Raw genomic sequence first — 23254 nt, 5'->3', positions numbered from 1 at the left:
CCTTCTAATGTGACCATTTATTAAACTCTCTGTGCTGGCACTGCTTCTGTTTTAGGTAGTTGCTTATATGCTGTGCAGGTACTGGCTTTTGGTCACATCCACATCCTGTTGTAGCAACCTTTGTGCACTTTGCCCTGCCTATTCCTCTTCTCTCCCTCTCCTCCAATATCCTGCCTCAACTCCAGTGAACACTGTATAATGACAGTAAACACAGAAGTTACAAATATTTACAAAAAGCCACAATCTACTGTGGAACTAAAAAGACAAAGCACTTTACTTATTTTTTCCTGAATCCTATTTCTTTAGGTCTTTCTGCTTTTTAAGTTACTTCTGTAAACTTACAGGGATAAAGATGGTTTTTTAATTCTGGTTTTGCATCCTGTTGATGATAGTGAATTGTGTTCACAACAATTATATATTAAGTTGTTAGTGAGATGACAATGGTTTTATACACAGTAGGACAAAATGAAGTTAAACAGTGCCAGCCTGAAATAAGCATCATGATTTTTGAAGCTTACTGGTAATTTCTCATCCAAGTCATTAGTTGATTAGAAGCACCAGAATAAATGAATTATCAGATTTTGTGCACTTCTTAGTGTTTCAGTAGTTATCCTGTCAACTGCAGAAGATAAACTTTTGCCTGAAGTTATTCAGTTGCATAAAGAACCTATTAACCCATCAGTATGCAGGCTCGACTAAGGCAAAACAACCATGTGATGCCTCATTTTTGAGAGTATGTGTTTCTCTCATTCTTCTTGGCTCTACTACTAGTACTGGATCTGACAACTTTTTTTGTAATCCAGTTCTGAGGGGAAAAGCAAACAAGAATATTTTTACATCATGCAGTGCTGAGAATTCCTTTGTTATAGTCCTGTTTCTCCTTTTTACAAGAAATGATCTGCTCTGATTCTGCTTGGGAGCACCCATTTAAATAGGAAAAACCCAGTGATCTCTAGATTCAGTTATGGCCTTTCCCATTATCTCCTGGAGGTGTTAAGAGTACAGTTTGGTCTCACTTTCATTTAGCTGTGACTCCTATGGGGAAAAATGTCAGCATCTTTGAAATGTTGCATGATGTTAGATGGATTTAGGACCACAATATTTAGTGAGATCAAGAATATCATATCAGATTATGTAGACAGAGAACGAGGAAGGGGAGGTGATCACATTTTAACTTTGTAAAACAAGTGAAATATCTCAGTCACTGTATGGAATAGCACTCAATGGCATCAGCATGCTGTTGAAGGTTAATTTTTGCAGTGCAGCCTTAGCCTAAATACACTCTCCCTGCTGCTGCAATCTGTATTGGTTGGCCACAGATTCTTCAAAGAAGATGAAACATTGTTCTCTCACGAATTTCACATTTATTAAAAGATTTCATCTTCTCCTGTGCAGTGTTTGCATCACAACACAAATCATCAACTTGCTTTGACCCTGACACCATTTTATAGGCTTAATAACAATAAATCTATGTCCTGAAATAGTTTCTGCGGATTACAGCAATCAATCAAAATTCAGGGAGCCTTAAACCATTAATATCATTGGCAATGATCCAGCACCCTGGGAATCCATCTAAATCAGCCATTATTATTGAAAATGCTCCTTAAGAGCCTTAAGATAAAGGTAGTATTTGGGAGCATAAATTGCAGTTCTATTTTTATCAGCCAGTGAGGGATGATTTTCATGGTGATGTTTTTTGTATCTGTTTAGAACAGGACAAAGCCAGAACAATTTCTTCTTTTGCCTCATGCAGCTCTTTTGGTTATTGTTACAGCAAAATAGAAGCCAATACATAGCAGATTGCTTTGCCTATGTGAAACTGAAGTGTTTGTTATGTAAAGGAGTCTCAGGATTTTTTGAAGGAAAAGCAAAGAGCTGCTGTCACAAGCCCTTATTGTACTTCATGCTGAGATATTTCTTGTTCAGTGCAATGTTCCTAAGAGAAGCTGTGCCCACTTTATGGAACTACAGCTATCTACAGGTTTGGTAATTTCACAGTCTGAAGTTTTGTTATGCAGAGAAAAAATGCAAGACTTCGGGACAAAGCAACTTCTTCAGAGAGATACATCTACAACTCTGTGTCTCAGGATTTTCTTAGACGACCATTAGTGAAGTACCTGAAAACCTATCATGTAATATCAATGGCAATTGTGTAACACTGCAGAATTCACATACTTTTCTCTTTTATTGGTAAAACTGTTTACTTTCTGGTTTGTGTGTAGATTTTTTTGAAATAGTTTTCTTTTGCCTGTTTTAACATTTTTTTTTTTAATTATGTTTTACGTAGTTGTTTTGATTGAAGGATTTTAGTGAAAAAGAAGGGCCACATCCTTTGGAACAGGGTCTTTTTAAAGTGTCTAAACTGTGTCCTGCTGATTATTTTCCTTACTGTGCTCTGACAGCTTGTTTCCACCCAACTGTGAGCACACAATGCATATCAAACAAAGCAATGCAGGCTCTGCGATCAGCACTGTTCTGAGAACAGCTATCATTTTATAAAGACCTGATGTCCATCACTAGTGGGAATGGATTCAAGGTACCATTGAAGACTAGGCTGGGCTCACAGGTTTGCTAGAAGTTACCTGATTGCCCAGCAGCCTAACCCTAGTGGACCATGCTGAGGCAGTCCAGCAGTCTCCACCTTCAGCCATCAGCCTCTCAGCAGAGATCCAGCCAGATAGCTGTAGAACATGCTAGCAAGCTCAAAATAAGAATGTTGAAGTAATGTTGCAGAGAATAGGATTGTAAATCAGCTGATCAGACTGTCCCTAACACAAAACATGTCTGAAAAGGGAAACACTTTTCCCCCCCATGGCCTAATTCATCTACAGGTACAGCTACACTGTTTCTTTGTTCATGACTCGAACTTTTCCCAGAAGAGAGCAAACATGAACTGCATGGATGATACTGAATCTTCATACCAATGAAGGAAAAGAAAAGATCACAGATAAAATCCTGTGTTGGAAACCATGTGAGACTCAATGAAAAGCACCTTAAACTTTTATCGAATTCAAAGAAAATATATCTACAGACAGGTTTTCAGCTTCCCATACCACACTGAAAGTGGAATATGTAAGGCAATAATTTTCTGTTTCCCTACTTGTAACAAGCACTCCAGTCTGACTTGGTGGCTCTCGGTTTTTGCAACTGCTTTTATTCCCTGGTAAGAGACCAGCTGAGTTTTGCACTTGAAATATGACATTGGTACTGTTGTCTAATGATGGTTCAAACCAAACTACAAGGTGTCGGGGGAAAAAGATTTCCACAGCTGACTCATCCCCAGTGAGAAATCTCTAAACTTTGTTCCCAGTAACCAGGAGGTTACTGAGTCTATAACATTCTGGTCCCACCAGAAGCCTGACAAGTTTCTCTACTTAAATCTGGATTATAGCTTGTGAGTGTATGCAGTAGAGAAAGCCAGCTGTAAGAGAAAAACCAAACAAGTACTGCCCTTTCTCACCTGTTCTGTTGTTGCAGTGCTAGGTTTGGTTTAGCAAGCTGTAGCTTTCCCGGAGAGCACAGCTGGGCTGCTTAGGGCAAAGCAACTGATTGGCTTTCCTGTAGTCCTTTTGGACTTCCTTGAGCTCCTGCTCCAGGTAGCTGGGCCCTGCGACACAGGGAACAGCAAAGGAGGCAGAGAAGGGACCCTCATGCTGGCTTCCAAAGATCTTTAATGTTACATCTTGTCCAGGTGGTTTCCTGAGGCTGAGGGACCTCCTGACCAGGGAGCAGGGGGTTTTGTCAGGGGCTCAGGGGCGGTACATGGGCAGAGTTGGGGTACAGGAACCAACAGGGAGAACCCAAAGGAGTGGCCAGGGCTAGGGGCAGGGGAAAAGGGGGGGAACAATGTGAAATAAGAAAAGCAGTGGGTAAATAGACCAGCACATTCTCTGAGTTAATGGAAGAATAATCTATGAATATCATTACCTAAGGAGCATGCAGCTAAATCTCCTTCTCTGGTTCTTCCCTTAACCTTGTATTTCCTAAAATGGTACACTTGACCTTTTAGATCTTTTAAATTTGTTAGCAGCATCTTTTAAAAACAGACAGGCAATTGTGACCTTGTCAATGTCAAATAATTTTATCTACCATTAGATGCCAGTCCTTCTCATTTAACTGATTTACATTTGGGACTGCAGCTCTCCCTGAGCTAGGTGGCTGTTAATGGGGCCTATTGCAGTTGTTGGTGATGCAATGAGCTATAAATGCAACCTTTTATTTTAGCTTCTACTATCCAAGTGAAACCAGTTATTGGAAAAGCTGTTTGGTCAAATGGGTGACAAAGCCCTTCAATTGAGCAACGTATCCCACTCTACATTATAAACTTTGCTACAGGCATTGCAGTTAGAGAATGAAGGTGGGGACTAAAAAGCCACAAGTTCAAGACTTTGGAGATGGATAGCTGCTACTTTAATGGAGCAGCGGAACAAGAAGCAAATTTTTTGTTCTGGGGCAAGTTTCCTAGATGTACTGAATCAAAGCATTTGGCTAAGAAGGAGAGGTACATGAGAAGGAGACATTTCATTTCTTGGAGTTCATGAAATTCCCCAGTATCACAATTTTGTGGCTGGTCTAGGCTCTATCTCACAGTTGCTACCCACATGACAGGACAAATGCTTGTTTCTCTGAGTTACTGCTCTTTTACATCTCTGTGTGTAACGCCTACCAGGCTGCATGGGACTTCTTCAAACTCTGCTCTACAGCTCTAACTAATGGTTGTGAAATCAGTATTTGAAGTGGTGCTGTGATGTAGGAATGAGCCATAACAGATCCCCTGACAATGATGAAACTCATGGACCTGGGCAGTAACAGTGCTCTGGGATATGCCAGATAATGACCTAAACCTCAACTGAGGGCAAAACTAGCTTCTTTCTGAGCAGCATTTTATCTTCAGCAGAGCAAGCAAAGGCTAATGAAACACCTGTATGCTGCAAACAGGACTGGAAGATTGAAATCCCTGCTAAGTTTTGGGAGAACATTTGAACTCTGAACATCTAACTCTTGACACAGTATCTCTGCTCTCAAAGGAGGGTTATCTTATCTAAAAGAAGTGCTAATTTGCACTGAGTTGTATTTCTATGCAATCTAAACAGGAATAGGGTATTTCAGAACTGGGATGTCTGGTGTGTGTGGACTCCCTGTACTTACGAATGTTTACTGTTTCGCTTTATGTTTGACCTTCCAGTTCTGACTGTCTGCTGCTGGAAATCTGAGGGGTTTGATCTGTGAACGCCCATCTTTCCCCTAAACTGCAAATTAAGACATTGATAACATCAGAGCAAAGGAGAAAAGGTGAGCAGGATCACCTGCATGCAGAGTATCCTATATGGCACAGACAGTTCTTCTGGCTAACTCCATCTCAGAGATTTCTAACTCTTTTGGTTCTTTTAAGAAGCAGCCCAGATTCTGTCACATTGCAGTCTGGTGAAAGTACATAAAGGAGATTTGCTGAATTAGTGACAGTGTTTATACTACAGTAGATAAATTAGATCATAATCTTACAAATCTACATCTGATTTTTACAAATACGTACACGTATTCAAAAGAGACTTCATTGCACTTAACCATATGCATAAAATGTCTCTAAGACCTGAATATTAATTGTTGAATGTATTTCATCCTGTTCTACATTCCCTCACATTTATACCATCAAGAAAGCAAAAAAATTTAGTGTCATGGGATACTCCTGAAGATTATTGAAAACAAATTAGTATAGAAAGACTTAGCTTTAAAGTATATATGTCTTTCTAAGTAAATCAAACATGATCTTTCTGACTTTGGATTAGTTCAATCTTAGCAGATTTCATCTTCCTCATTTACAAGTTTCACACTCCAGAAGACTCAAAATCATTCTGTTGCTTCAAACAGGTTTGGGGGTGTCCCAGTTCTGCTGGGCCCAGTACAATTTAGAAGTTACACCATAAGGCATCTCTTCCCTTCAAGTGCACAGGCTAGTCCTATGCCTAGTGCAGGGTAAGAGGCTTCTTAGGAATATCAGGTATCTTCTGAAGGAGCACTTAAGAGGCATGAAGTCTTGAGGAACTTGAAATAAAAGAGTACAGATCAGAAATGGCACTGAGCTACCCAATGATTATTCCTGTCTACAGAAACTAGGCCTTTCAGATCTGCTACAGCTACAAAATAAAGCAATCCAGCCTACAAATTGGCAGGGTGTGTTAAAGAGAAAATTGGAAAGTGGGCAAAAAGCTAAGTATAGTCATGCGAAAATGTACATAGAAAAAACCTTCAACATTTCTGGAGGCTTTGCTGCTCCTAATCTGCAAACCTAAATCACGTCCTCAGTGAGCTTGTTCTCTCAATAGCCATCTCAGTCCTTTGGATTATTTCTTCACTGGATGAGGACCAGAGAGAAAAAGCAATAGGTGGAGGCAGGCTGGTGATATAGGAGAGAACAATACTTACACTATTGGCTTTATTGAGAGGATAATTTAAGGATTAATGCTTACTGCTTATTGCTTTTAAGGCCATTTCTGAAGCTGAAGAAGAAGGGAAGAGTCATTATTTTAATTATTATTCTGCTAAACATTGTAGGGGAGCATTTAACAATCTCCAAACTGCCCATGAGGTGTTGGTTCTCTTCAGATTTTCAGGAGATTAGGCAGGCTATCTGGTGTCTGTCTGTTTTTTTAGAGTTCCAAGGGATAGGGAAATTGAACAGTGATGAACCGTATTATCACAGTTCTTTTCCATAAAAAAATAAAGAAGATCTTGCATTAAAAAGTTGTTTAAAAGTGTCTCTGAGTCCTTAATTTCTGTGTAGAAATGTGCTGTCATTCCCACGGGGTCAAAGTGGAGTCTGGATGGGGGAAGAGAAAGCCAAGAATACAAAACAATCTTGTCTGCACAGTTGTAGAGTAATGGTCTACAGTTAGAAATTATTTTAAGCATTTCAGCTTGATATTTTAGTGAGGATCAGTATACCCAAGGCCTAATGAGGCCTGTAGAACAGATTGGTCATAATAGAGAAGAAGCTTTCATCATCTCTTTTTTCATCCACATTATTCTAGATATAATGGGAAACAACCTCAAGGAGTTACAGCTTTAAAGTGTCTAATAAAGACAAGTTTTTCCTTCTTTGAGACAAAATGTCAAGTGGAAGCATCTGTATTGTGGATGATAATTTCTGCGTGCAGTGAGTGAGCACAGAGCTGACAAATATGTAGCGGAGGGTTTCTGAAAACTAGCTGTGGTTTTGAGTCACCAATTGTAAATTAAACCTGTATGTGGCCTGACATTATTTGCAGCTCTTAGCAAGAGATGTAACAGAAAAAATATATTGCATTTAGTGTTTCCTCTTTTAGAGCTTGCCAACTGCTTTGTAATTCCCACTGGTGACAAAAGTCTTTGAATCCCAAGAAGTTAAAAGGATCAGTAGGTGCTCAGCATCTCTTCTCTGAGAGGACTGAGTAAACAGGCTCACTGCAAATCAGACCCCAGGGCCGTGCTGGTAGGGAAGTGTGAACCTGCTGGTGGGCAGAATATGAAAGGTCTATAATCTCCCTGATCAACATCACTTCAGGTAGGCTCAGATGCAGCCCTGAGACAATGCAGCAGTTTGGCTCTGTGTAATAGAGAGCTGGACTTGACTGGACAGGGAGTGTCTGACTGAAGTCCCATCTGCCCACGGTGATCCTATGCATGCCAGCTACAAAACAACAGTTTTCCACAGTTTTCTGCACTGCAGCATTAAAAAGTGTGTCACACTTCATTGGTTGTCTAAGGATATGGTTTAAGTTCAGGACTAGAAATCGCACTGGGTAGAGCAAAGAGCAAGAGCTTTTGCACCACACCTATACGACAGCTATGATAACATTCACACACCTTCAGGATTTGGCCTGATTATTTTATTGGGCAAAAAAATCAGTCTGCAACATAAGTTTATCCTTTAATTTTGAACTCTGTTCCTGCTTCCTCCGAGATCTTGTTTCAGCATGCTAAAAAGCCTAATTTTTCATTCGTATTAGCTCAAGCAATGCAACTCATGCAGTTCAAAGACTATGTTATGTTAAGCTACAGGCTAATATGCTCAAAAACTTGTTAGCTGCTCATATTTGGCTGGGGGGGTAGTGTAGGCTGCAATGCACTGTACACCTTCAAACTTTGCTTTGCTCTTAATGTAGTATAAATAAAGCCAAGAAACCATAGGGGTATGAATGCATTCCAGGAGACTTAAGCCTCACTGATATGCATGTATGCAGATAGAGGTAGTTTCACTATCTAATTTCTCTAGCAGCTTTTCCAGTGGCATTCAAAACAGTGATATGAGAACTGACACAAAAGCTACAGGATATAAGAGAGATACTAAAATATTTGCAAGTTTCATCTGTATACTGTACTGGGCTTTTCAATCACCCTAAGTTAACATAGCTGTACCTTTTCTACTCCTAAAGAAAGACCCATGATCAAAGATACCTTTTCCTTATTGCAGACTTGTGATGAATGACATTCATCTGACTGAATAGTCAAGCTAAATCAGATAGTTGTGTTTTCCTTGAATAAGTTAATACAAGATACACATTTTCCTATTGGTCCTAAACATGGCAGGTTGATGGAAGTAAATTTGTGCAGGGGTTTGCTTCCTGCTCTCTGATTTCAAAGCTGGACTGAGAATCAAGCCTCAGTTTTCAAAGGATTTAGGATCGTAAAGACACAGAATGCTTGGGGTTGGAAGGGATCCTAAAAATTATCCTGTTGCAGTTCCCCTGCCATGGTCAGAGATAATTTTCAGTAGATCAGGTTGCTCAAAGCCCCATCCAGACTGGCTTTGAACTGTGGGAATGGGGTAATATACATAAAGTTCACTAATTATCCATTAAACTGAAGCTTTCCTTTGTGAGGCCGAAGAGAAAACCGAGCTCTCTGGCCCCACTCTGCAGCTCCTGCGGCTGCACAGACTGGCTGTGCTGCTCCGGCACTCCCGCCCGTCCCTGCCGTGTCTCCTCCGGCTGCGTCCTTCTCCGGGTCTCCACTCCGCGTCTGGTTTAACCGGGGCTTCCTCTGCACTTGCATGATGTGTTGGGCAATGCAATCCTGTTCGGTGCCCCAGTTTGGGGGCTCACGTAGCACCTGTGCCTGCAATGTCCTACAGCCAAAAGGAAAGGCTGTCCGTGCTCTCAGCTGGCCAGCCCTCGTGCCCGGGGAGAGCGCGTTCCCTCAGCCTCCCTGCTGCAAGGAGGCTCGGGAGGGAGGGAGGGAGGGAGGGCACACCGCTCCTGCTGAGAAGCTCCCCTTGCCGGTGACACCGTACTCCGTGTTCCTGGTGACATGCCGCCTGGGTTTACGGACACGGGATCGCTGACACGGGGCTTCAAAAAGCCAGGCCCAGCCAGCGCTGGCCCTGCTGGCAAGAACCTGAGTTGCTTGGGTGGTTTCCGGGCTCCCCCTGTGAGTGCAGAGCCTGGAAGCCGGGCCGGGCAAGTCGCGCTGGCCGGCAGTGCTGCCGTGCAGCTGAGCTCGGGGGGCTCGCTGCAAATTCGGTCACAGCATCGCCTCGTCCCCACCGCAGCCGGGGCCTGGAGCAGCCAGGGAGCGTTTCCTGCTGCGCCGGGGACGTGGCATTGCTTGCCACCGCTGCAGCAAATGGTCGCTCTCAAGCACGGAAAGCTGCCACGTCCGCAGTCTCCTTCCCACCCAGTCTCCTTGTCCCCAGCTCAATTTACGCAGTTTATGGTTAGAGCTGCTCCAAACCGCAGGGGGCTGCGGCCGTGGGGCAGGACACGGTGCTCGGCTGCTCTGCACTGGCATCCAGGGCAGGGGCCTGGGAAGGGACAAATAGAAAGGGAAGTTGGGCTGCTCCCCAAGTGAAGTGCAGAAACAGCAACACATGCATGCGACAATCATTTCATGGCCCCAAAGCTGTAACCACCCTGCTGTTTTGAAAAAGAGAACATAATGGAAGATCAATTCCTGATTTATCACAGAAGGGGATTAGGTCTATTCCTTAGTTAGAACGGCTTATGTGCGTTTTCCTGACAGACATATAAAATTAACCTTTATTCCCTTAGTCCTTCCAGCGTAGTGTTCCTGGTGCACCTTCCTCCCTGTCCACCCCCTCCCTCCACCCAGCCTCCAATAGACTTTTAAAAAACTGCAGGAGGGGCTTTTTACTGCTCTAAGCACCCCTCATTTGTGCTGGAAGTAGCTCCTGGTCAGGGCTGCTTTACATCAGGCCAAGCAGAGATCAGGCTCCTCAGAAGATCAAGCAAAAGCCTGGTTTACATTTCCTTGGCGCTGTTAGCTTTCTGAGTACTCTGAGTTGGATCCCCTGCCCACTGCAACTATCCTGTTTTTAAAAAATTTGGAGTTGCTAATGCTTTTATTTTCCAAAGGAGAGGACTGCTACAAACCTTAGCCTCACCTGCAGCATGGCCTGACTTTGGCATAAAATACAAGGCGTGGTGTAACCAACAGCTGAACACCAACTGGGACTGGTCCAACGATGAGCGTGGTGATGGTGCCCATCACGTGCACATGGACACCTTGCTCTTGCCCTCTGAAGTCACTGATTCCATGCACAAATCAGGAGAACAATTGCTACAGAGACTTTCATCATCAGAGAAACAAAACAGGGCTGGGGAGAGCCAGGGGCCTATGGGTCAGGGCAGGGAGAAGGCTGGAATTTCAACACCTTGTGCATTGCCCCAGTTCCATCCCTGTAAAAGTGGGAAGCAGAGCTGGAAAACTGAGGGCCTGGCAGTGCCCTCCAGTTTTGGACACCTGACCTGCATGGTGTGGCAGGACTGCTCTGGCAAAAGGTTCTCCACTTCTCAAAGGAGTTTTTCTCAAAACCTAACTTACTCCTTGCCTCATTACAGTTATACTTAAATACTTCTGAGGGGGTTACTGAGGCCTGGGGCACAGTAACCACAGTAATCACTCTCTGATTTCTGATCACATTTTGGGACCATTTGACTGCCATTTTTACTGGCTCCTTTTTTGTGTTGATCTTTTAACAAAAATATTATTATTTTTTAATTTCTGTGCAGTTAAAGTAAAAATAATGGTGGCAGAATGCCTAGCAAGGGATGAATTGAGTATTGGTACTGCTGCAAGCCCATACCAAGCATAAAACGTGATACCGATTTTGTGCCTCCCAGAGGTTTTTTGACAGCTAATAGTGTTTCTGCAGCAGTGTTTCAGTTTCTGTTTGAGGTAAACTGCAACCATAATACATTATTAAAACTAAGAAAAAGACTTCCTGGTTCAAACTGGAATAACAACCCATGTGTACTGGGCAGTTCCTAAACTATACCCTGCCGTGCACTGTTGCCATGAGAGACTCCTGCAGCAGCCCTTTGTGGTTGGTACCCCTGCACAGTGCCTTGTGCTCATACTCACATGACTTCCTCCTCAACACAGCCTTCGCCACCAGCAAATCTTTTTGAGTGCTTTCTTCGAAAATCTAACGCAAAAAATATCCAGAGCATTCCTCCAGTCTCTCCTATTAGTCATAGCTCTAAAATATCTAAGCAGTTTATTTTAAGCCACTCCTTCACCTAATTCCATGTCTCTAATCAAATTATCCTGCTGTTAGCTGTTCTCTCAGTAATCCTCAAAAAACTGTTTTCCAGCTAAGCTGATTTGTAACTAAGTCTATTCCACAAGCCTTAGCGCTGGGGCCAGAGCTCTTGGCCCCTCCAGCCTGACCCACAGCTTGTAATATTTTGAATGTTTCCTCTTGGGGTTGTTTTCCCTGAATGAGTCAAGGTGATGCTACATTGCTGAACTGCTCTACAAGCAAAGCCCATTTCAGAGGACTTCAAAATCCATTTACAACAATTCCTGGCTTCCTTCTATACTCCAGAACAAAGGTGTCAAATGAGATGAGGAAACCCACCGGCTGGGATGCTTTTTTCTTGCCACAGGAATGGCATGTTGTTTGGTGGAGGGAAACACAAGTGAAGGAAGATCAGTCTTCTGCTCATTAAAATGGCTAATTGCTAATGGGCTTCTGTCTCTTAGTCAATTTAAGAACTCAAAAAGCAGCTTGTCCACAATGTAGTGGAATACTCTCACTGTGATGTTGTTACATACTTGAAATAAGACTTTTCCAAATGAAAACTCTTGTTAGTATTATTAAAGTAGATAAATAGTGTCTACTAGGGCTTACAAATAATTAAGTAGATGCTAGAGTAGGATCTTGAACCGTGGTCTCTTACATCCCCCAGTGAGAGATCTAGCCATTGTGCTATCATATCCCTCCTAATTGACTGTCATTGCTCTGGGCAATGAATGTTTAGTTATTTCCACAGAGAAGAACAACTCCCACGATGAGATTGGTATTCGTGGAGCTTGGTAATGACGTTGTTTTGCTAAACGTGGTGTGTGGTTGTAACATCACAACGCTCTTCCAGAAGTACCGTGTCCTTGGTCATTTCTCCCAGACACTGAAAGTGGAAGCTCAGCAGTCACAGAGCCTGGCCAAAGTGCTTCTTTTAAGAGGTTTTTTTTTCCTTATTCATGTATGTGTCTAATTTTTCACTTTTCATTGTGTTTGGATTGAGTGTTCTCTCATGCCTTACCTCCCCACCTCAAAGAAGCTGGTGGCAGAAAGCTAAGAGATAAGGCTCTGCTGCAACAGAGGAAAGAAGAAATGTGACCAATTGCAATGACAAGCTTGCACTGGATAATTTAATATACACTCACATGAATTCTGCTTTGCCTAATATGCTATGTTAGTCAGTGCAATAGTCAGATGGCCACAAGAAAAGACAGAAGGAAAAAGAAAGACTCTGAGGAGGGAAGAATCCGCCCATATTCCAAGGGACGGATGAGTGAATTTTTGGTACACAAATATTTTAGATTAATTATGTCTCCTTCTTCCCAGAGTCATCTAGATGAAAGGAGACAAGCTGCTGAGAGTCATCAAACTTCCCACCAGCAGCCTGGTCTGACAGACAAAGTGTCCTCCCATTTAACTTTTATTAACATAAGGCCAAAAATGAAGTATAATGGCTCTACTGCTACTGGGTAAGACTGAGGAATCAAGGGATAGACAGACTTTAACAGGCCCATATAGCATAGTGGGTCCTCTGACAGAGCTTCATCTAGTGCCTGGAATGAATTCCAGATGTATCTGCATTCCACTGAATGGGAAGAACTGCAATATCTGCCTTGAAAATTATTCAGGATGATACAACTTTGTATTAGCATAACTCTTTATCTAAAAAGCTGGAGGGAAAAATTGGCTTGTCACTGTGTTAATCTGAAAGTTGTTACATTTTTTTCAGTGTTGTCTAAACTAGGAGTTTTTTAGTTTTGTTCCTTTGTTGTTATGGTTTTGTTCCATTTGGTTTTTTGGTTTTTTTAGGTTTTTGTACCTGCAGTGTATGGAAATAAAGGGAGATTCTATTTTACTCATACTTGTTCAAGTAATGGAGAATGACAAAAGAGACAAATGGCAGGAGGGAATAAAAATTTAGAAATTCATCAGATGGAAATGCAGTGACTAATCTATGATAATTCAGGGATTAATGGGCTGAATCCAGCATGATCCTAGGGCTTTTGTTTTCTCTCCTTCCACTCCAAGACAAAACCTCCTGTTATGGCTAAACATAGGGTAATAATGAAAAAAAATCCTCATATTTATCCTATTTGGTGAGAGTTCTCCAGAATGGAAAGGAGGAGGAAGCCCTGTTTGAAGACTGAAAATTTAAAGGACTAAATTATCAGGAAAATGTTTCTAACCAAGTAAGTGTTATTTTCATGCAATATGAGTTCTGAATATATGGGCAGGCAAATAGTTAATCTATTATAGTCCACTCTATATTGGATGGCAGCTAATGAACTCTTGGCTTCAACATGTTCGGATAGAGTAGTACCTTAATTCTTCTTCCCCTTTCTGTTAATGGGAAGAACAGCAGCTGGGAGGAACATTTGCTGTGGGCAGAGTGTAGACTGCATTAAGGATCAAACATTTAAGCAGAACATTTCAACAGGGATGTAGAACCCATTTAGATTTCAGCTGTGAACATGTTCCATCTTGTTTAAAACTGAGACTCTTAGAATGCCTCTGCAAAAGCTGAGAAATATTAGAAATTAAGATTGCATTTACCCCTGAAGCAAAAGGTCATAAGAATGAAATAAGAATATCGCCTTATTTATGTTAACAAATACATGGTGTAATTTTAGTACGTGTAACTATGGTACTGCACACTCCAGAGTTTGAAAGTGAGTCTCACAGACTCTTGTAGAGATGGCATTCTGAAAGATTTTTCCAGAACTTTTATTAAATCAGTCATGAGCTCTGGGAGACTTAGGGAGAAAAAAAAAAAAAAAGAAAAAAATTAGTATTCTAAGTGTGAACCAAAATTCTGGAAAAAAGCCAAAGCATAACCACACCTGACATTTCTGGGTGTAAAACTTTAAATAACTATGTGGAGTTGATCATCACAGGTGGCTCTATAACGGGTCTAACTCCCAAAATCTTAAAAAATTTGGCATCCAGGTCTGAATTATTTCAATATCTTTTTATTAGATACTTGATTAGTCCCTGTATAATAGCTTCTGTGGTTTATCATTCCTTCAGTTCTACCTGCAGTCTAAAGGTTTTGCTGCCTGGTTGTTGTAGCAGCAGTTCTTCATTCAGTTGTCCTGCTGTATTTGACTGCCACGAATTTGTCTAATCACCCCTCAGTATTCACAGTTTCCCAGGCCATAGAATTTCACATATTATTTATATTCATATATTTTAAATTAACCACCTGTTAAGTTTGTTTGATGCTCTTGGACCTTGTGTTCTAAGAAGCACTAACTAAATTTTCTCTGTTTGCCTTCTCTCTGTCTTTCAGAAGTGGTTGTACCTGTCACACCTCCTCATCAGTCTCTTTTCTGATCTAAAGCACCCTAGTCTAGCTTGTGTCCTCTTTCAGTGAAGCTATGCCCCACCTTCAACCACATTTGTCATGGTACCTGTACTTTCGCTAGCTTTTTTCATCTGCTTTTCTAGATAAACCAGACAACAGCCATATTAGTCAAAGATTTCTGCTGTCTTTGAAACAGCTGTTTACCAATTTACAAACTGAGCCTCTTTGGGATGGGTATTATATAAGGCCTTTCTCACAGGTTCAGGTCTGATGAGGCAACACTGAAGTGTGAAGTTCCACTGCCAGCCTGAGAAAAAAAAAACCAGGTGGGTCTGTATGGGTCTTCAGGCTGATTGTCCTCATGATGCCAGGGTGGCTCTAGCAGTGACATTTACTTATTCACTTGTCCCATGTGCCTGAATAAACACTTACCAAAAAAAACAATGAAAAAGAACGGAACAAAAAGGCCCACCAAAAAACAGACAACAAACAACACCCCCCAAGCCCCCAAACAAACAAACAAACCCCAAAAACTCAGCAGCTTTTAGAAGCATCACAATTTGCAATTTTAGAAGAGGAAATGTACACCTCCCTTTGCCTTTATTACTAACGAAAAAACCACTTCCTCCCCACACCCCACCCCAGCTATCACCACAAAGAAACAGAGACAGAAAATTCTGAACCTTCCTAAACAAGGTGACCACCAAGAGAGTATCTTCTCACCACCCCCTGAAATTTGCTCTCATATCAGCTGTTTGCCCCATCCTGAAAGGGTGGGACTCCCGATTACCAGGTGAGACAAGCATCTGATCAGACTGTCAATTTTCCCTCTCTCCCTCACTCCACGAGTTTATTTTTCAGACAGGGAGATGAACATGCAGAATAACTTAAAAAGACAAAATCCACCTTGTGTGAACAATGCATAAACAAAATTTATGGTTCAGATTCAAAGGACAAAGAGACTGAGAAACTTGGTCATCTGTAAGAACAGCAAAGCTCTCTAATTGGGAAAGACAAGTTCTATTTTCCATTGCAAATATTATTCAGGTGCAGTGGGTGCAATCAGTCAGGCACAGAAGGGGAAAAGGTTTCTATGACACTAGTACAAAAGCAGTCCACAGGAACTTGTGGCACCAAAATTAAGTGAGACTGGTAATTTACATTTTCTCACTTACAAAAGCAGTATCATCAGAGCTAGGTAAATTATTGAAAAAGTTGTCAAATAAATATCCTAATGGATATGATCACCATTTTGCTGGTTGAACAGCATTTGAACAAGTGCTCCTCCAACAATCTGCAAAAAGGATTGTCTGAGTGAAGTTTTAATGTGACTTTTCTTCTACTGAACCTGTTAAAATGAATACCCTTGATGCAATTTTATCACTCACTCATAGTTTTTGCACTTTGATACTGCTCTGTTGTAAATGGTAGAAGACTTTCTCCTTTGCCAGACCATGCATGTCTTCAAGGCTAGGAGGCCTGACCAGTGATTTTGGTTCAGCCATATTTAGAAATTTTTGTAAAAAAAACAGAAAACATTTAAAAATATTTTAGTGTAGCAGGTAGGCAGGGCTAATCACTTTAACAGCAAAAATAGTGATCTGAATGGCAGCCAGATCTGCCTATAGGGTAGATAATTCTGGGGAGACATTTTGTCTGGGATTAGATGGAATCAGTGACCCTAAAGAGACTTTTGACACACACAGCCCCATCATGTATATTGGTCCATTTCTAGTTCACACCAATTTCTGTTGTGATTGGAGTAGTCTGGAGGGAAGGGGTCTGAAACAAACAGCCAAGGGTCTTTTCTAACTTGGAGTTTCCAATCAGTTAATGGTTTGTTATGCTTTATGGTTAGTCTTTCATGGAGCCATAAAAGATTCTAACACATTTACTGGCCTTTTTTTTTTGTTGCTCTGTTCAAATGTTCATGTTTCTGGTCTAAAAGACTAGGCAGTATTAAGCTTTTTCAGTATGAAGGAGCCAAACCAAAACACCTTCGATTTCTGAATGGATAAGTACAGTTAAGAAAACACCAGTCCAGTCTGGTTTCTGTGTCGTACTCAGATCTGGCTGGGTTTGGCTTCCTGTTCTGTTTTTAAGTTGTATATGTACAAAGCAGAAGGTTTGTCATTTCTAAAATTGTGTGTGATGGTTTTTCATGGTGGAAAAATCTCCCAGACTTTGATCCTTTGGCATCCAAAGCCAGACTCACATTGCAGACCAATTAAGCCTTAAAATGTGAATATTGATCTAAAAATAGTTCTGATCCAGATATCACTTCTTGAACTGTAATACTCAGTAAAAACTGATGAACTCAAACTGCCTATAGAAAAACATCACCACCTTTATAACTGTACAATTACACATATCAGCCAAAGCCTGCCTTGTTTTCCTGCAGTAATCATTAAAGCAGGGATGTGAATTAAATCTTCCTTTTTTTTCTGCTGAGTGGCAAAATGACCAGGCATTATAATCCGTTTTCTTTATCGAAATTTTTATTTATATGGAGTAAAACCACTAATGAATTGAAACTAACGCTATAGCGGGGTGGAAATAGCATAAAGCATTATGAACATCTTCTGTCTGACTTCACCCTTTGCCCAATGAAGACTCTCCTAGATCTCACATGTGTTAAGTGACTACTAGGATGGTCACTGTTGGCTAACAGCCTATATCAGATGGAAAATAAAGTCCTGCTTTTAATTTTGAACCCCTATATGGGCCATTCAATTAAGAGTTGGACATGATCCTTGTCAATCCCTTTCAACTCAGACTATTCTGTGATTCTGTAATCAGTGAAAGAGTTCGGCTGAATTCATAACCCTTGTGAGGATTTCATATGAAATAAGTGAGGGTTTTTTAATAAGAATTTCCCTTGAAGAATGATTCTTGATTCTAATGATACTAATATGTGCATACTGAGCCTTTCCTTCCTGTCTCTTTCAAGGTCCATGACTAAATTAGTTTCTAGGAAAGGACAGAGAATGACAAAATCTTGTTGCTGAGTGTGTGATTTATATGACACAGGAATATAACTTTGGATTATCAAATGCATCAACACTAACAAATACACCAATAACTTTGAATTGATAAGGATGTTGGGCTGGACAACTTTATCCTCAATTATCTGCAGAGCAAAATTAAGAAGATAAGTAAATCCAAGGTTTTAGAAGACTATGGGAACACCTGGTCATATTCTTCTGCCTTCACCCTTCCACTTGCATTCAAGAAGATCTACCAGGAATTTCATCCACTGAAAATGGGTAGCTCAGGAAAATAATGGAAGATGTCAGCTCAAAGAAGAAAACATACATGTTGAATTGGGCATGGACATGCACCAGTCAAGGGCTACATGTGTGTTACCAGATGGGAGAGCACTTTCTTTGAGTTTCTGGGATCAGGCATGTTTCTCACGTGCATCCTGATTTCATATTAAGGCATAAGTCAGCCACCACCTTCCCTCACAGATCTGTTGCCACAGAAAACAACCCAGGTGCATGGGTGGGAGCAGCTTTGGCTGCTGCAGCTGGTTTCCAGGTCAGTGGCCAGAACACTAAAATTTGAGGGCAGTCAAAAAGACCACAGCCCTTGTTTCTTGACTAGAGATAAATATGTCAGATCTGATGTAGAAATCATAAATATGTACAGTAGGGATGGGATCGCTTAAGCTCCACAAGTGTCTGTTCTGGAAAACCCCTACAGCAATGTGTTTCACTTGGGCAGCATAGTTACTTCTTTACTGAGGCATTGATGTGGATTTCTTTGGTTTCTCCAAAGGCTTTTCATCAATCTTATACCAATTTCAAAGGATGCTTGAATTTCAGAAATTTGGGGAGTGTGGCATTTTGAAAGGAAGACTATTCATTGGCACAGCCTGGCAAAGAAGCTGAACACATTTTCCATTAGTTAGCTTGTCTTCAGGTCTGAGGTCACGTTACTGGCTGTATTCCACTGAGAAGTGTCAGGGGAGCCTTAGGTCATGGATATTGTGGTGATCATGTCTCGAACAGACCTGCTGAAGGGAGCATGTGCATACACATAGGTACAGTGAAAGTAAGGGAGTAAAACTTTTTCATTTGATTACCAGAGCTAACCACCTTCCCCAGTAAAAGGAGCTCTCTTCAACCATCTTAATAATGGACGTGCTTTTCGGTATGTGACACCTAAAGGAAGATTCTTGCTGTCAAGACTTTAATAGCAGTTCCTTGCCTTGCCTTGCCTTGCCTTGCCTTGCCTTGCCTTTCCTTGCCTTGCCTCGCCTCACCTCGCCTCGCCTCGCCCATACTCTGGAAATAGCTGTTTGGAGTCAGGATTACTCAGGAGCTATCTCACAGCTGTCAGAAGGGTACACAGGCAGACTGGGTCCAGACTCTGGCCACACCCTGCTGGAAGTACATGTGGTCCAGACAGATAAGAGGCATTTTCTCCACTGGAGGACCATGGACAAGACCTGGCTCATCCGTGCCTGCCAAAATTACAGTGCAAAATTGACAGACCATGACAAGATTTCAGTTTTAGTAACACTGTTATTGGTAATGAAGATCAAGACATTCTGAAATATCAACATCATTTAATTGTGTGTATTTGTACAGGGGTGGCCTTTTTTTTTTTTTTTTTTTTTTTTTTTTTTTTTTTTTTTTCCCTTTAAATCAGTTTGTCCTCTCATTCTGTCTGGAATACTCACAGCCCTGCAGGAGAGTGGTTGTACACATTTATTCACCAACTAGGTCAGTCTGTTTTCACCTAAGAGCAATATGTTTTTGTCCAGAAACCTAGAGTGCCTACCATGAAGGGATGCAATTCTGTGAACCCACTCTGAGGATTGCACTCACATATCCTGAGGAATCCTTGTGTTCAAGGGTTGTTTGTCAAATCCCTGGCTTCCTTGTTTACATTGCTTGTTATCAGTAGAGAAATAGGCTGTTTGCATAGCAGCTTCTCTTCTTTCATCTCAAGACTTCTGAAGCTTCTCCCCAAAATGTTCCTGCCTTTGACCTGACACTGGATCTTCTCTAGCCACTGAGGCTATTCAAGGCCTGATCTTCCATTTCAGTGGATGGGGAAATTCGCCAGGCAGCCCACAGACTCTTCCCAGTAGAACACTCTGCACTGAGAGGTTTAGTTTAACTGGTGTAGGTATGCATACACTCTTGTACCCAAAAACCACCACAGGACCTGCCACCTTCTTGAATTTTTCATGTAGTAGATGTCTGGGGGATTTCACACAGCTCTGCTGCCTTGAGGTAGAACTCAGTCTGACTGGAAGGTAATTTGACTGAAGTACTTCCTATCTTAGTTTTACAGTCACAATAGCCCACCCTGTGGTCCTGGCTATGGACCAGCTGGAAGGAAAGAAAGTCAAATTCCTTAAATTTCCCCTGGATAAGAAAGGAAATATAGATGTGGTGACTAACAAACTGATCTTACTTGGAAAAAACAGCAGCATCTTCTTCATCCATGTCTTTTCAGTTACTGCATGGCTGGCAAGAGACCAAATTATTCCTCAAAAGACAGGTCTGTAGCCTTCACACAGACAGGCTGTTGGAAGGCACTGATAAGCCAGGTCTGAGGCAGTGCCAGGTTTTTCCCTGGAGCAGTCAGAGAAGGCAGCAGTATCATGGCATTACTGCTTATCTGGATTCCTCTGTGTGGAGTCCAGCATTACATCTCCGAGGAAGATATGGGCCAGCATCTTTTTGAACCTGTCTGTCACCCTTGCAGTAATTATGAAAAACCCACTTTCTATAAACCAATTGAAATTCCAGACCCAAATTAATTGTCCTTTATCATTATGCTTATGAGCAGGAGACATTGCAGCTGGTACAGGAAAGATTAAAACTCAACTGCCTATCAGCAGGGAAGAGACTGAGTTCATCTAACCTTAGCCACATTAAAGGTGCACATCTAGCATAAGCCATTTGCCTGGGCTCTCCCTCCAGTCAATGGAATGATTCCATAGAGTGATTCACTGCATCCTAAGAATAGTGCCTGAGGTAGGTGGGGGTGAATCACTCTGGGGAATTGCCTGGCTCTCTCTGAAGAGAGTTTTGCCAGACACCTTTGATGACAAACCTTTCTTTATGTGCTTAAGATCAGATGAGATGAATCCCTCCTCTAAATGTTCAAACTCACTGTCTTTCTGAAGCAAGGAAGAGCTGCAAATTGCATGAGCATGCAAACAGCTGATGTTAAGTGGCAGCCTTCACCCAAAGCCACTCCATCATGGGGTTTCACAAGAAAGGTGGAAGGCAACTGGACGGTGCAGTCTGGATCCTTGCTCAGAGTCTGCAGTGAGAGTGCAAAGCTGTTCCTCTCGCCTCTGCTCCCTGGTTTGGCTCCACTCCTGACACCTGCTGATTTGCATTCCTCTCATATTTCCACATCATGCTCTTTGAGGTCTCCACTCCCATTCAGCCTTGTGACAAACAAGCTACTAAGAGTTGCTATACCTTTTAGATAGGTAAAGATTACTCCTCATTACCCTGAGTGCAGTGACAGGCATGAGGGCCCATGAAAGCCATCACCTGTATGAACCACTGCCATGGGTACTGGGAAGGCAAGGGTAATGCGCCACCCTGTCACACAAACAAGACACACGGTTCCCTGTGGAATTGACTCTAGGCATTGGCTGTCAGTGTGTCTGTTTCACCTAACACCCCAAGGATGACTCTGCTAAAGGACTTCTGCCAGTTACAATTAAAAAAAAATATGATAAAGATGAATCCAGCAATATTTGTTTTATACCAAGCACAAGATTTGTGGGGAAAAAAGTAAACCATGTAGAAAACAAACATTTATAGAGGATGAAATGCTCTCAGGTATGAATTCATTATCTTTCTTCTCAGGCTACAGTCTTCTAATGAGTTAGGAATACCAGACACACTACAGTGAAATCATCATCTGAATTAACTATATTCATGTCTGGTTTTGTCAATATTTTTTGTTCAAAGATCTAAGAATGGCAGGTTTTAGATCCTTGTGTGTGCTCCCTGTTAAATTTTACTCCTGTCAATATTTGCACATTTAAATCAGTAGCCCTAAATGCCTCCATTTTTAGTATGCAAAGGTAATTTCTTCATAGAGGACAGAATGGCACGAGTGGTGTCCTTGCAATGCTGTTCTGGCAGACAACTAGCCCTGGAATACCCATGGATAAACCCCTGCTTTTTCAAAGAAGGGCATTTCTGGTTATCTGATTGCTTGATCAGAGGTCAAAAAGCTTGTCCCTGCAAAGATTATCCGAAGTTAAAATAGTGGCTGATCAATTAATATCTGTTTATCTAGAAGGTCCCAACAGAATTTCTCTTTTTCGTGGTCTATGTATTTGAGGACATAGGTCCTCAGAGGGATTAAAAAATAGAAACACCAGAACCACGCAGTGCTCCCACTGTTCCTGCTTTTTGTTGTACTAGAGGCAATAGGAAAGGCCTGGTGCCTCTTGCACAGCCTACGTCTGTCTGGAAGCATGTCTGACCTCGCTCCCACGCAAGCCGTCCTGCAGGGAAAGAAAAACCACTTATTTTTAGCCTTCTTTCCAGTCAGGGATGCTGGCAAGTCCCTGCTGTTTGCCATTTCCTCAGTTTGCACCCTCTAAATGAGGGAATGGGGCCCCTGTGGTCAATGTTAGGTGTATCCTAATGGCAATCATCTCAAAAGGGTCCCTGTAAGAACAAGAGGGGCTCTTCCCCATGACGGCTGGGAGGGCCATTATGGGCAGTGAGGGGTGTCCCAGGGCTTCAGAAGAGTTGCTCTCCTTGCCCCTTCCTGCCCTTCTGTGCCTGGCTGTCCCCACCTGCAGCCCTGGGAGTACCCATTAGTCTGTGCAGAGCCACGGAAATGGCGACACAGAGTTTCAAAACTTTCCCTTTCCTTTTTGGCTTCACCGCTCAGTAAAGGGATCTGCGTGAAGTTACTCGCACACAACTTTGCACGAGTCAAGCAACTTCAGGAGAAAAAAACCCCAGCCCACAAGCATTCCCAAGCCTTTGAAAATATCACACCCACTTGTATCTGCACAAAGATAGATTTAAGCAGTTTTTCATATTCCCTGTGATTCTATGACCATCAAAGCTTAGCAAGAAAGCAGAGAGGGAAAGTGGGGGAGTATTTGTCTGCAGACAGCAAAAATAGAATGGCATTTTTGCAAACTACTTTTCTAGCCTGCCAAGAGTGATTTGCATACAATGTATGATACTGGCAAGAAATCTGCCGGTCCATAGATTTCTGCAGATTATGATCCATCTTTCTTAATTTCTCTCCAACAGATGATGGTAGATGAGGCATAACTCATCAACTGGCTCACCTTATTTTTCAATGATGACTCTGTGGCTAAAGAAGACTTTGTGGTCCTCAACATCGGTTCAGGGGACAGGAGCAAGATAAAATCGGTGTCAGTATAAAAGAATCAGCCTTCTGAGAAAAACTGC

The sequence above is a fragment of the Aphelocoma coerulescens genome (assembly GCF_041296385.1).
Source record: "Aphelocoma coerulescens isolate FSJ_1873_10779 chromosome Z unlocalized genomic scaffold, UR_Acoe_1.0 ChrZ, whole genome shotgun sequence".
In the NCBI taxonomy this organism is placed as follows: Eukaryota; Metazoa; Chordata; class Aves; order Passeriformes; family Corvidae; genus Aphelocoma; species Aphelocoma coerulescens.
Note: the sequence above shows the minus strand (reverse complement) of the source record.